Below are 11,340 nucleotides of genomic sequence, written 5' to 3' on the forward strand. Positions count from 1 at the left end.
GTGAAAGAGAGGATGAGCCAGCGAATGAGAGGGAGAGGTGATAGAGAGAGTGAGAAGATCATTGTTCCACCAAAAAATGGTATCAGTTCTCAAATCCTATTTTGAACACTATTAAAATTTCGTTTTTGACAGCAAGAAACAGTTTGTGTAATCAGTACGAGAATATATGTGAATAGAGGTATACATTGTGCTATTTTTGGCAGTTCCTCGTAGGCATGCATGATTGTGAGCAGGGTTTACACATTTAGGTGATATGTATGGTATTTATAAGGCTGGTGGGGGTCAGGATCATCGGCACAAAATAAATGTAAAAAAAGACAGCTATGTGAAAGAATTTTTTAGCAGAGAAAATGTAGATGGGGAATAATATAGGATACAGATTCAGGGAATGTAATATACAGGTCAGAGAATAGTTTAAGAAATAACAGGGATTAAATGATGCAAGTTCATTACATTTTCCAATGACCATTAACACATAACTTTAAAACTATGTAGAAAATAAATGAAAATATTTGTAATACAGTTGATTCTCTTGGATTCACCACACATATCAGCTGACATCAAAAGCTCTACAGTGAAGTGCAGTGTGAGGGGAAGACATCACCATACAGCTGATTCTCGGGCATTCACCACACATATCAGCTGACATCCCAAAGCTCTTCAGTGAAGTGCAGTGTGAGGGGAAGACATTCGCATAGAGCTGATTCTCCTGCATTCACCACACATATCAGCTGACATCCCAAAGCTCTACAGTGAAGTGCAGTGTGAGGGGAAGACATCACCATACAACTGATTCTCCTGCATTCACCACACATATCAGCTGACATCCCAAAGCTCTTCAGTGAAGTGCAGTGTGAGGGGAAGACATTCGCATGGAGCTGATTCTCCTGCATTCACCACACATATCAGCTGACATCCCAAAGTTCTACAGTGAAGTGCAGTGTGAGGGGAAGACATCACCATACAACTGATTCTCCTGCATTCACCACACATATCAGCTGACATCCCAAAGCTCTACAGTGAAGTGCAGTGTGAGGGGAAGACATTCGCATAGAGCTGATTCTACTGCATTCACTACACATATCAGCTGACATCCCAAAGCTCTACAGTGAAGTGCAGTGTGAGGGGAAGACATTCGCATAGAGCTGATTCTACTGCATTCATTACACATATCAGCTGACATCCCAAAGCTCTACAGTGAAGTGCAGTGTGAGGGGAAGACATTCACATAGAGCTGATTCTCCTGCATTCACCACACATATCAGCTGACATCAAAAGCTCTACAGTGAAGTGCAGTGTGAGGGGAAGACATTCGCATAGAGCTGATTCTCCTGCATTCACCACACATATCAGCTGACATCCCAAAGCTCTTCAGTGAAGTGCAGTGTGAAGGGAAGACATCACCATACAACTGATTCTCCTGCATTCACCACACATATCAGCTGACATCAAAAGCTCTACAGTGAAGTGCAGTGTGAGGGGAAGACATCACCATACAACTGATTCTCCTGCATTCACCACACATATCAGCTGACATCCCAAAGCTCTACAGTGAAGTGCAGTGTGAGGGGAAGACATTCGCATAGAGCTGATTCTCCTGCATTCACCACACATATCAGCTGACATCCCAAAGCTCTACAGTGAAGTGCAGTGTGAGGGGAAGACATTCGCATAGAGCTGATTCTCCTGCATTCACCACACATATCAGCTGACACCCCAAACCCTACACTGAACGTTGGCAGAAGTGGTCGTTAGGGTATATCTGACTTTACTGGCCTCTTGCTGAGTTCTCCCAGGTAGTATGCCCCCCCGTAAAGATTTACACATGTAGTAGGCTACTGCAGATATCATTTCTGTAAAAATGTATGGGGCCCGTCAAATCATTTACAATATTGTTTGACTATATAATTAGAAAACTTTACACATGAAGATCCTCTATACTGCTAATATGATGAAAGTTGAATATTTCTCAGCATATAATTTTAACATGCACATTCTTCCTGGTGGGGTTCGGCCATCTGCTACTCCTAACAGACGTGTGGATCACATGTAATGAATGCCTCTTTACTAGAAGACACAGTTAACGTCCACGGATGCTCAGTATTTAAATCACTCATTTCATAACTTTGGACCACAATCAGATCTACTAACAGAGTCAAGCAGTATAATCATATTGTTATCGGTATGCGATAGCTTACCGTATCTTAGAACCAATGCAACTGATCTTCACCTGTTCATATGGCAACATGGGTCCAGTATATAAGTGAGCATCATCATTAGATGGGGCGTGGGTCGTTCAGAATAACTTGGCCACATTTCTTACTGGAACCACTGGTTACAATGTTGTGGCTGTGACTAACAACTACTGCCTCTAACATTGTTTTGCAAAAAGCGGCTCTCCACGGAGAAAATCATTAGTGTGAGACAGAATATGCCGCATGTGCGGATAATTAGTCATTACGTTCTGATTATTACGGAGGATGTATGATCAAGTATGAATGATTTTATTTGGCACGTAGGCAATTATAAAAATTCATTGCAGTGCTATATAATATAATCCTTCTAAAACACCAATCACGTCTGATATTCCTAGCCTGAAAGCATTCTCTATAACAGAACATCACTGTATTAGGCACAATTGAGAGAGCGCTTATTACAGGGCACTAATGCCTAGGGCTTATCAATTAAGAGCGTGAGTCGTCGCTAACAGGCTGGGTGCCACTGCGGTGCAGCAGAGTTTATGCGATGCATTTGCCGGAGCGCGCATGGGACGCGAAGGCTCCTCCGGAGGGGCTTCCTGGCCGTGTGCGGTTTTCCAAACAAATACCAGCTCCAAAAATCAATACAAAGTCCGTCATAAATAATAAACCAACTTTATATATTGCCTTTTAGTCGGCGATCTCCTCACAGGAAAGTTTGCCTCTAAATAGCAGTGGGAAATGCAAAGGTTTTTAAATAACATACAGATGCTAAAATGTATTTGGAAAATCTGAGGTATAACGTGAGGAGCAGTCGCCAACCACCTATTAATAATGTATTGCTTTCAAAACAATTCCGAATGAGACGCTTGATTCCGCTCTCATAACGATGCGTCAGACTATTAGATAAACATGACAGCTGGTGTATTGGGATGGGAAATTTACGGCACGGTTTTTGAGTTTTAAGACGATCTCCTGTTTTGCTACAGGACGTACAAACAAGCGGTCTGTAATAAACAGGATGGAAATGCGCACTTCATATGCGCCGGAATGGAGGGTGCGATCCTACAGCGCAATAACAGGCGGCGGCACAAACTTCCATTGAGCGCCGTTATGCTTTTTATTTAAGCTGCTCTCGCACCTTTATTTTGGTGCAGGAGCAATGGTTCGGGTGCATCTGCATGCTTTTTGGAACCCCGAAATATCAGTCATCAAGAAGACCGCACATGCACAAGCATGGCGAAGGTTAGACCAAGGTTATCAATACCCCGGGTTACAGACAGACGCGTAAGGGTGGCACGGAGATTGATTTAGCGAGGTGAAATTCAATAGGTGTAATGGAAAAATCCTTTGTGTCTCCCGTTGTTTGTCATCTGTGGTAATGGCAGGTTCTCTAGGACGCCATCAGTTGTAAACAAACATGTTTGGAAGGTTTACAAGGGCAAGTCCTGTCTGGAAAGGCGATACGGTAACAAATCCGCTCATTAAAAACACGTGTCCGGTCGCTAAGTGTACGGTATTAGCCTAAACCTCTCGTTTTAAATGTCAAATTCCTTGATCATTCGTCACTACAACGATAAATGAAAATATGGTAGAGTTGCTCGAGTGAAACAGGTAATGCAGATAAACGTGATCTGCAGCACCAAACTAAACACTGGGCGACGGGTAAGCACATACAGTATGACAGAAAGTACAACGGGAAGGTATACTACAGCTATATACAACTAAACAGTATACAGCTATACAACTCAACCAGCAGGAAAAAAAAACTAAGTAATATACCAAATTAATATACGGATAACAATACAAGAAGCAGATGGGGTGTACAAATGAGGTACCAGTTGGTGGCGCTAGACCATACAGCAGCCAAGTCCCCAGCACTGCAATATTAAAGCTAAACTTGTTGCCATGACAGTTGTAGTAAATGTATTGCTGTTCCGTTTCTAAGGGTCTAAGGAAACTTTTGAGGGAATGTTTTAGCCCACAATCCTATATCTAAAAATCGTCTGTTAAGCCAGCAAATGATGCCATCGGTTAAAAAAAAAAAAGCATGTTTATCTCTAAGTTTGCACTTATTTAGAAATGTCTCAGGGTTTGAGTGCAGTGCAGTTTAGAGAAATGAGTTTTGAGTCATTTTTATTTTTTTTTGAGGACCCAGAGGGATTCCCGGAGGGGAAGCTCATTCGACTGAAAACAGACTCGACTTTGATTTCTAGCCCTTCAGTCCTGGTGAAGTCAGATGGTCTGATTCTCAGTGCTTTCCTATCATTTTTTTTTTCTTTCCCCGGCAGATTGAGTAAGACGAACTATAGCAGCCAAGGACCTGAACTCCTGAAGGTTGCTGGTTTACGTCCCAGGAGAGTTTCCCTTTGCTGAAGTAACCTTCCATATAGCACCGTATCTGAATTTCTCCAAAAAAGTCGCGTCAATTTTCACAGTGACTCTCTTTGCATAAATGTGTCAGTATCTTAAACATACATGTACAGGCAAGGTCCCATGAGCTCCTGAAGATCCTTGGCTGGCCTCTTATCCACATACCCTGTTGCTGAACTTCATAGACTCCATCTGACAGCCGGAGACAGGACACCTGGAGGGCTGGAACATTCCTCTATTGATAGAGTGGCGTAACACCTATCAGGACGTTCCATTTTCTTAAAAGTAATTAGAGAACGGACCACACACAGGAGCACGGGTCACCATGGGCCGTGCCCAGAGCCAATGGCTGCCTGGTCATTCAGCCCTATTGTCATCACCCAGAAATATCTTCTGTGTCCCCCCTCACTCATGGGATGCTATTATCTCTGCCTGGTTCGGGACACTTGGGCTCCTACCGCACAGCTCCAGGCAGAGCCCGTTTTCCATTATTGGTAGATGAGGATCTTCACATTGAAGAAGACCTTGCACAAAAGGAACCACAAAGACGGTTTAGGTTTCTGTGTGCAATCCCAGGAATAAAGCCATTGAAGGCAGAGGGATCAAAGAAATGGTCCTTTAGCCAAATCAAGTGCAGTTGTCAAGGCATGCATGCAATAACAGTAAACATACCCGGCAAATTAATAATTATTTATTATTACCTTACCTAGATAGACGTAGACTCAGCACTGTAAACAGGTCACTACTGAGAACCAGCCTGGGAGAAGGATGCAACTGTTCAATTTTGATATTATTTTTTTCCCTTTCCCTTTCTTTCTGAGATAAGCCATGCAGTTTTGATAATTTGTCTTCGCCTTCAGGTACAATATTCAGATTGCTGCTCTATGTACCATAAGACTTGGCCTGAGAGGAGTGTTTCTGATCCCAGACAGCTCACCTCACTTCCTGTCAATGCTACAAAAAGTGTACGTGAACGCGGGACGCTCTGTCAGGGAGGTAAACACTGACACATTATACCGGGGCACATTTTCGATTGAATGGATGCTGACAAGATTTGAGAGATGGATTTAGATCAGAGTCTTTTGTCTTCATGTAGTCTCGATACAGTAAATCAAAAATGAGCAGTGTGGCATCATGTCCAAAGCCTGACTGCTCTTTTAAGGATTCCCTTAAAAGCACAGTAACTGGCTGACTATCAAGCTTCTGGGTGCACATATTTTTACACAAGGCTGTGGATGTCAATGTGTTATTTAATCTTACATTTTTTTCTTACATTTGCTCTCTGTATTGTCCCCTTTTTTCCAGATTGAAAATATTTTTTTACCTTTTCACTAACAATAAAAAGAAAACTATCTAAACACCAATAAAAATCTGGCCCTCCTGTCTCCTCCCTCTCAGCCTCAACCCACTCGCCTGCAGGTATCTCAGCCTCAACCCACTCGCCTCCAGGTGTCTCGGCCTCAACCCGCTCGCCTCCAGGTGTCTCGGCCTCAACCCGCTCGCCTCCAGGTGTCTCGGCCTCAACCCGCTCGCCTCCAGGTGTCTCGGCCTCAACCCGCTCGCCTCCAGGTGTCCCACTGGCTCCAGTCCAGTTTCCTGATGCCCTGCCGGTACCCATTTCTTCTGTCTTTGCCTTGGTGTTGTCTTCCCTTGCTGGTCGTTGCCCATCAAACACCTGATTCCCCAGTCACTACCAGTCCAATGCCCAACTCGCTCATTGCCTCCAGACCAGATTGAAGTGGGACCCTGTGGACCTTGCCCTGAACTCCACTCTGTGGATCTCCACCTCTCCCCAAGGCTTCTGCCAACCTGGTCCTAGGTTCCAGGGTAGTCACTGGTGTCGGCTGAAGCCTAAGAGAGGGGCTGGCTGAGTCTCCATCTCCTGGAGAGGGAGATGCAGGCACACCATGCATGTCGGCCTCCCAGGCTCCCGTCTGTCCAACCTTGCCCACCCAGCTGACTTGCCTGCTGAGACCCAGAGTGATGAACCCACAGCTCCCTCCCATTCCAGCAATGGAGTCTCCTCGGCACTCATCTGTTCCTGCCCTGGTGTCCCCTCAATGCCCTCCAGCCCCACTAGCCCTCTGAGGCTCTCTCAGGACCTGTGATCTGGACAGGCTCTGCCTCGTTGGTGAATGGTCCCAGGAGGACCCGCGTCCCCTATTTGCCACTAAGTTCCACAGGGTCAAGAGGACTTCCTGGATGTTCCCCACTCCCTCTGGTCTTGCCCGATCCCCTGTCCTGGATCCCTCTCATGTCTCGACTGTGTCCTTTGCTTCTGCCTCCCATTTGTCCCTACCTGTCCATTTTGCCCTGCTACCCAGTCTTTCCTCCGTTTTGCTGTGGTTTGTGTCCCCTCTTGTTCCTGCCAGTGTTTCTGTCCTTGTTTCTATTTCCCTTCTTGTCTGCTCTATTATGGGGTGGTATGGTCTGTCTCTTCTGCCTCTGGTCCACATTGAGATCTGGTTTTTGTCCCTTGGGTTCCTGGTATGTTGTCCCTGGTGCTTGGTCCTGTCCTGTACCTGTATGGTTTTGTGCAATGGTCTCGCTTGTGGTCCTGTTGATCACTGGTCCAGTACCTGCCTGTTCTGTGTCCCTTGTTGTGCTGTTTGCCCTGTCCTGTCCTGCCTGGTGACTCTGTCCCTCTTGTCTTTTGTGGTGTCTATCCCATGTACCTTTCCCTATCCTGTCTTGTCTCGTCTGTCCTTGACCCTATGTGTCCGCCCTGATGTTCGATCCCTTTGGTCCCCTGCCCTGTACATTTGTTGTGCCCAGAGAGGGGGGGGTGGTGCTGTTATGTCCTGCCTGCCTAACCCTACTGTCTCCTCCCTCACGTGGCCCAAATGAGCCACGCCTAATGCTTGCCTCTCATTAGTCTTTGTATATAAGTACCTTTTTGTCTTGTCTTCCCTAGTCCGGTCATTGGCGTCGCTCCTCCTCTCAGCCTGTGTCCTTCCTGGTTGTAGTCTTCTTGTTTTGATCATTTGCGGTCCGGTTTCTTTCCAGTCTTTATTTGTTTTGTTTAATTCCAATAAAGCCTCTTTGTTTCATCAAAAATGCCTGCCCTCAAATCCTTCATCCGAAAAGTCATGACAAATTACATAGTCCAGTTATGCATACATAAGCGTGCAAAACAAGAGACTTTTTAAAAAGGACAAATCACTAAAGCAGAATGCAAGTTATTGAGATTTTATTTTTTGTATTTTTAATAATATAAACAAAATAACCCAGATGTTACAACACAGAATACATAACCGACATACAGTAGATGCACCTCCTGCATTTTTCCCCGTGCAAACCCTAAAATAGCCTAGACCCATGTGTGTTATAGTATTTTTCTTACGGTTAATCTGTTCCTGCACAACTTTGCTTGCATGCATATGCACTGGACTAAGATTAATACCTCGTAGTGGATGTTTGGAATAAGCACAATGGGAGTGTGAAGATGGATGATTACTTAGCAGAAGACGGTGGAGGTATTGTGTTTCCGCATAACCTGGTCGTCATCCGCACACACATCCAGAGTGAAAGTTGTTTTAAAGTCAAATGGACTGTAATAGGACTCCAGGACACCAGCAGCAGCAAGGAATGTGTTCAACAAAAAAGAGGTATGAATAATTTATTAGCTCCTGTGTGCATTGCGGCTTCATTGCAAATGTATGTCCCGAAATCAGTGCGTTCAGTGACTTTGTACATGTGTTTCAGGTCTGACTTGGATCTAGACACCGTGCAATAACTAACGTTCTACATAGTGCACATCCGACTATTTCCTTTCAGATGCTGTTTTTTCGGTCACATTTTGGCAAACTGCAAATCGCATGAATCACAGAGGAACGGATAGCTGATCTTTGGTTTATGTGATCTCAAATCAGTTAGTCTTTAATGATCTCAAATCAATTACTCTTTCATTTAAACACCCAGAGCAGACTCTCAAGAGGGCGGCCCTCCTGTTAATCACTGATTACAGCTTCTGTGTCTGGTCTGCTTGAAAGAAATGGACTGCTAAGATGTGCCGTGTGTCTTTTAACGTTTCAACATCCATGGGAATATTCAGCCCAGGATCAATATTGTCCGCAGACACCAGATGGCCGAAAAAGTGTACTTTCTTAATGCAACTTATGTGGAACTTTTGGAATTTGGCAAAATAAATTGTAAGCTAAATAATATTAATAAAACCGGTAAAAAACAACACCATTTTGTATTTCGATTAATTAATATTAATCTTGCAAAATGCATGTCATATTACAGTGATAAAATTACGTCTTATTACCTGGATAAATCCTTCATGAATGAAGTGGGGGGTGGGGAGACAAAGCAAACAATTCAGTTTTACGGAGTTTTTTTTTTTTAAGGTTTCTAGTTTTATATTTCATTTCCTTTATTTTATTCCCATGGTACAGACCACTGTATTTCAGCCGGCTGCGTGCGGCTTCCGTCGGCATGGACGCCGGCGAGGCAGCGAGGCGACAGAAGGGTGATCTCCGAGGGCGCGGTTATGTTCCGCCAAGCAGGACGGCCTCCTTTACGCCGAGAAAATAAGGACAGTGAGGCGCTGGGCTCGGCTTATGTAGATTTGCAGACCTACTTTTGAACCTGCTGTAAATGGCGGCTTCATCTTTCCTTTCAGGGTTACATTTCTGCAGTCCCTGTGGTACCTATTATAGGATGCTAGGAGTCATTAATCACACCAGAGTACATGTTTCAGTGCTGCGCTCATGCCCTGTTTCCAATACCCATTCATTAACAGTTTTCACTGTATATCTTTTCTTAGCATATTCCTCTAGCCCAGTTACACCTGTGTGCCCCGGACTTGCTGCTTTTGCTGACGGACTCATTTCTCCTCTTACGGTAAAGCAAGTTTATTTTTTTCCCCTCTGTATCATTTTCCCTTTACTGCCCTTTCAACTCAGTGGACAGGCCAGAATTCCTTTGACCCTCACTGTGCCGCTGTCGGATGATATGCAATGGCTTGCTAATAGTATGCATTATGTCTCCTGTTGGGAACATCCTGTACCCAGGTTTAAATAGCGATTCGCAGTTTAAATATGTAAGGCCGTCTCAGAAATCTGCTCCGGTAGATGTGAAGTGGCTTTCAGTTCATGTGCAAAACAAGTGTGACTCCGGCACGTGTCATTTATTCATTTTATTGACTTACTTCTTGAAAAACATTTAATTTCCATTTCATCATCGCAGTTTTCATTAAGATCAAAACCATGAAAACTGAAAGATATGTCTTGTCAACCAGCTGGGCAAGCAAAAATTCATAAATCAAATTATACTGCGACAGTTTAGACCCAATTACCACTTCGACAGTAACATCAAAACAGGAAAAGTAAAAATACTTGATACATAGACACAAAATAGGACAATGGTATTTACAAAGTACTCGTTTGTGTAAATTGCATGTTTTTACTCTGCTGGTGGGAGTTTTACTTACTCAAAATGTTCTGAGGACAGAAGGAAAAATGATTGGGCCAGAGAGACAACCAATCAGAATGTAGAAGAGGTGGGTTCAGGCAATGAGAGGAGTTGGGGGCAAGACATCTGATTAGTTGGTCCGACCTCTTCTACAGTAGTAACACGGACCCACTTCCCCGTTTTCCTTCTGCCCTCAGATCATTTTTGTGCAAGTAAAATTCCTATGAAATTTTCACGTTGGCCAAACATGTACAGTCACCTGTGTCTCTCAATTGCCCATCATGTGTGAGTATGAGTGCCTTATGCTGCAATGGCATCCCATCCAGGATCCAGGGTCGTTCCCCTGTCTTGTATGCTAAGCTGCCTGGAATAGGCTCCATCACCCCCCCCCCCCCCCCCCCCCGCCCCATTATCCTGTCCCAGATAAGTGGTCAGAAGATGGATGCATGGAAAATATTGCTATCGTCATGTTTTCCTGCTTTTGAGCTTTCATTTGTTGCTGATAATAATCACATATTTTATTTTGAGTTAAGATATGTTATAGTCACTGCCGTACATCATAAATTAGCCATGGGGAGAGTAACTGCCATCACGGTTATTAATGATCTTTCAAATTGTTAGGTTTCATACATGAATTATTGATATGTTTCTCCATTCAAAAGAAGGACAAAACACACAGCATATGAATGTATGTATGATGTTCATGATTGCCTTTGAAGGATCTTTGCTGATGTAGGGTTTTATGGCTCCTGCCCAGTTTGTAGTTTTCCTTGATTCATCTCCCTTGTTTTTGGGTATTTTTTTTTTTCAGATTTCTGAGGATTTTCTGGGTTTTCCTTCCATGACCTGACGATGACCTTGGACTGCGATTTTGTGCTGACATTTTGGATTCATCTGTCTGTCCCAAGGACTCCGACAAGCTCCATTTAGTTTGCCTCTGCTTGTCCATCTGAAAACACCCTCTTCCCCTCCACATTTTCATTTGATTTTTTTTTCCTGTGCAAACCCTATCTAATCTGTATTCCTGTTTATTTATCTTATCCTCTGGCCTCGTTTGTTAAACCTGGATTTGTTGGAAATAAAGAGCATTACCACTCCAGTCTCTCCCAGCCCATAAAGAAAACCTGATTTATATTGTGACACATCTCCAAATTGAAAGATGGCCTTGTTGTCAGTGTTCCAAATTCAGTATGAAGCAGCGCCATGAAAAATGTAACAATAAACTAATAAATCAAACTTACACTGCATTTTAGCAATAGACACACACACATATATATTTATATGTACATGTATCTAATATGGAATGCTAGCTGTGGTGCCGTCTTGTAAGCATACTATCTATCTATCTATC

General features: G+C 43.7%; 1 long non-coding RNA gene across 2 annotated transcripts; it reads left to right on the forward strand.

The window, feature by feature from the left end:
* The first annotated feature begins 7,935 nt into the window (after positions 1-7,935).
* Positions 7,936-11,073, forward strand: LOC125704954 (uncharacterized). Of its 2 annotated transcripts, XR_007381302.1 has the most exons (4): positions 7,936-8,179; positions 8,972-9,045; positions 9,343-9,419; positions 10,801-11,073. It is a non-coding gene; the product is annotated as an uncharacterized LOC125704954 (long non-coding RNA). The 2 variants fall into 2 exon arrangements; XR_007381301.1 differs by having other exon boundaries at positions 8,972-9,419.
* Positions 11,074-11,340: the final 267 nt, after the last annotated feature.

Source organism: Brienomyrus brachyistius, chromosome 12 (genome assembly GCF_023856365.1).
Source record: "Brienomyrus brachyistius isolate T26 chromosome 12, BBRACH_0.4, whole genome shotgun sequence".
Taxonomy (NCBI): domain Eukaryota; kingdom Metazoa; phylum Chordata; class Actinopteri; order Osteoglossiformes; family Mormyridae; genus Brienomyrus; species Brienomyrus brachyistius.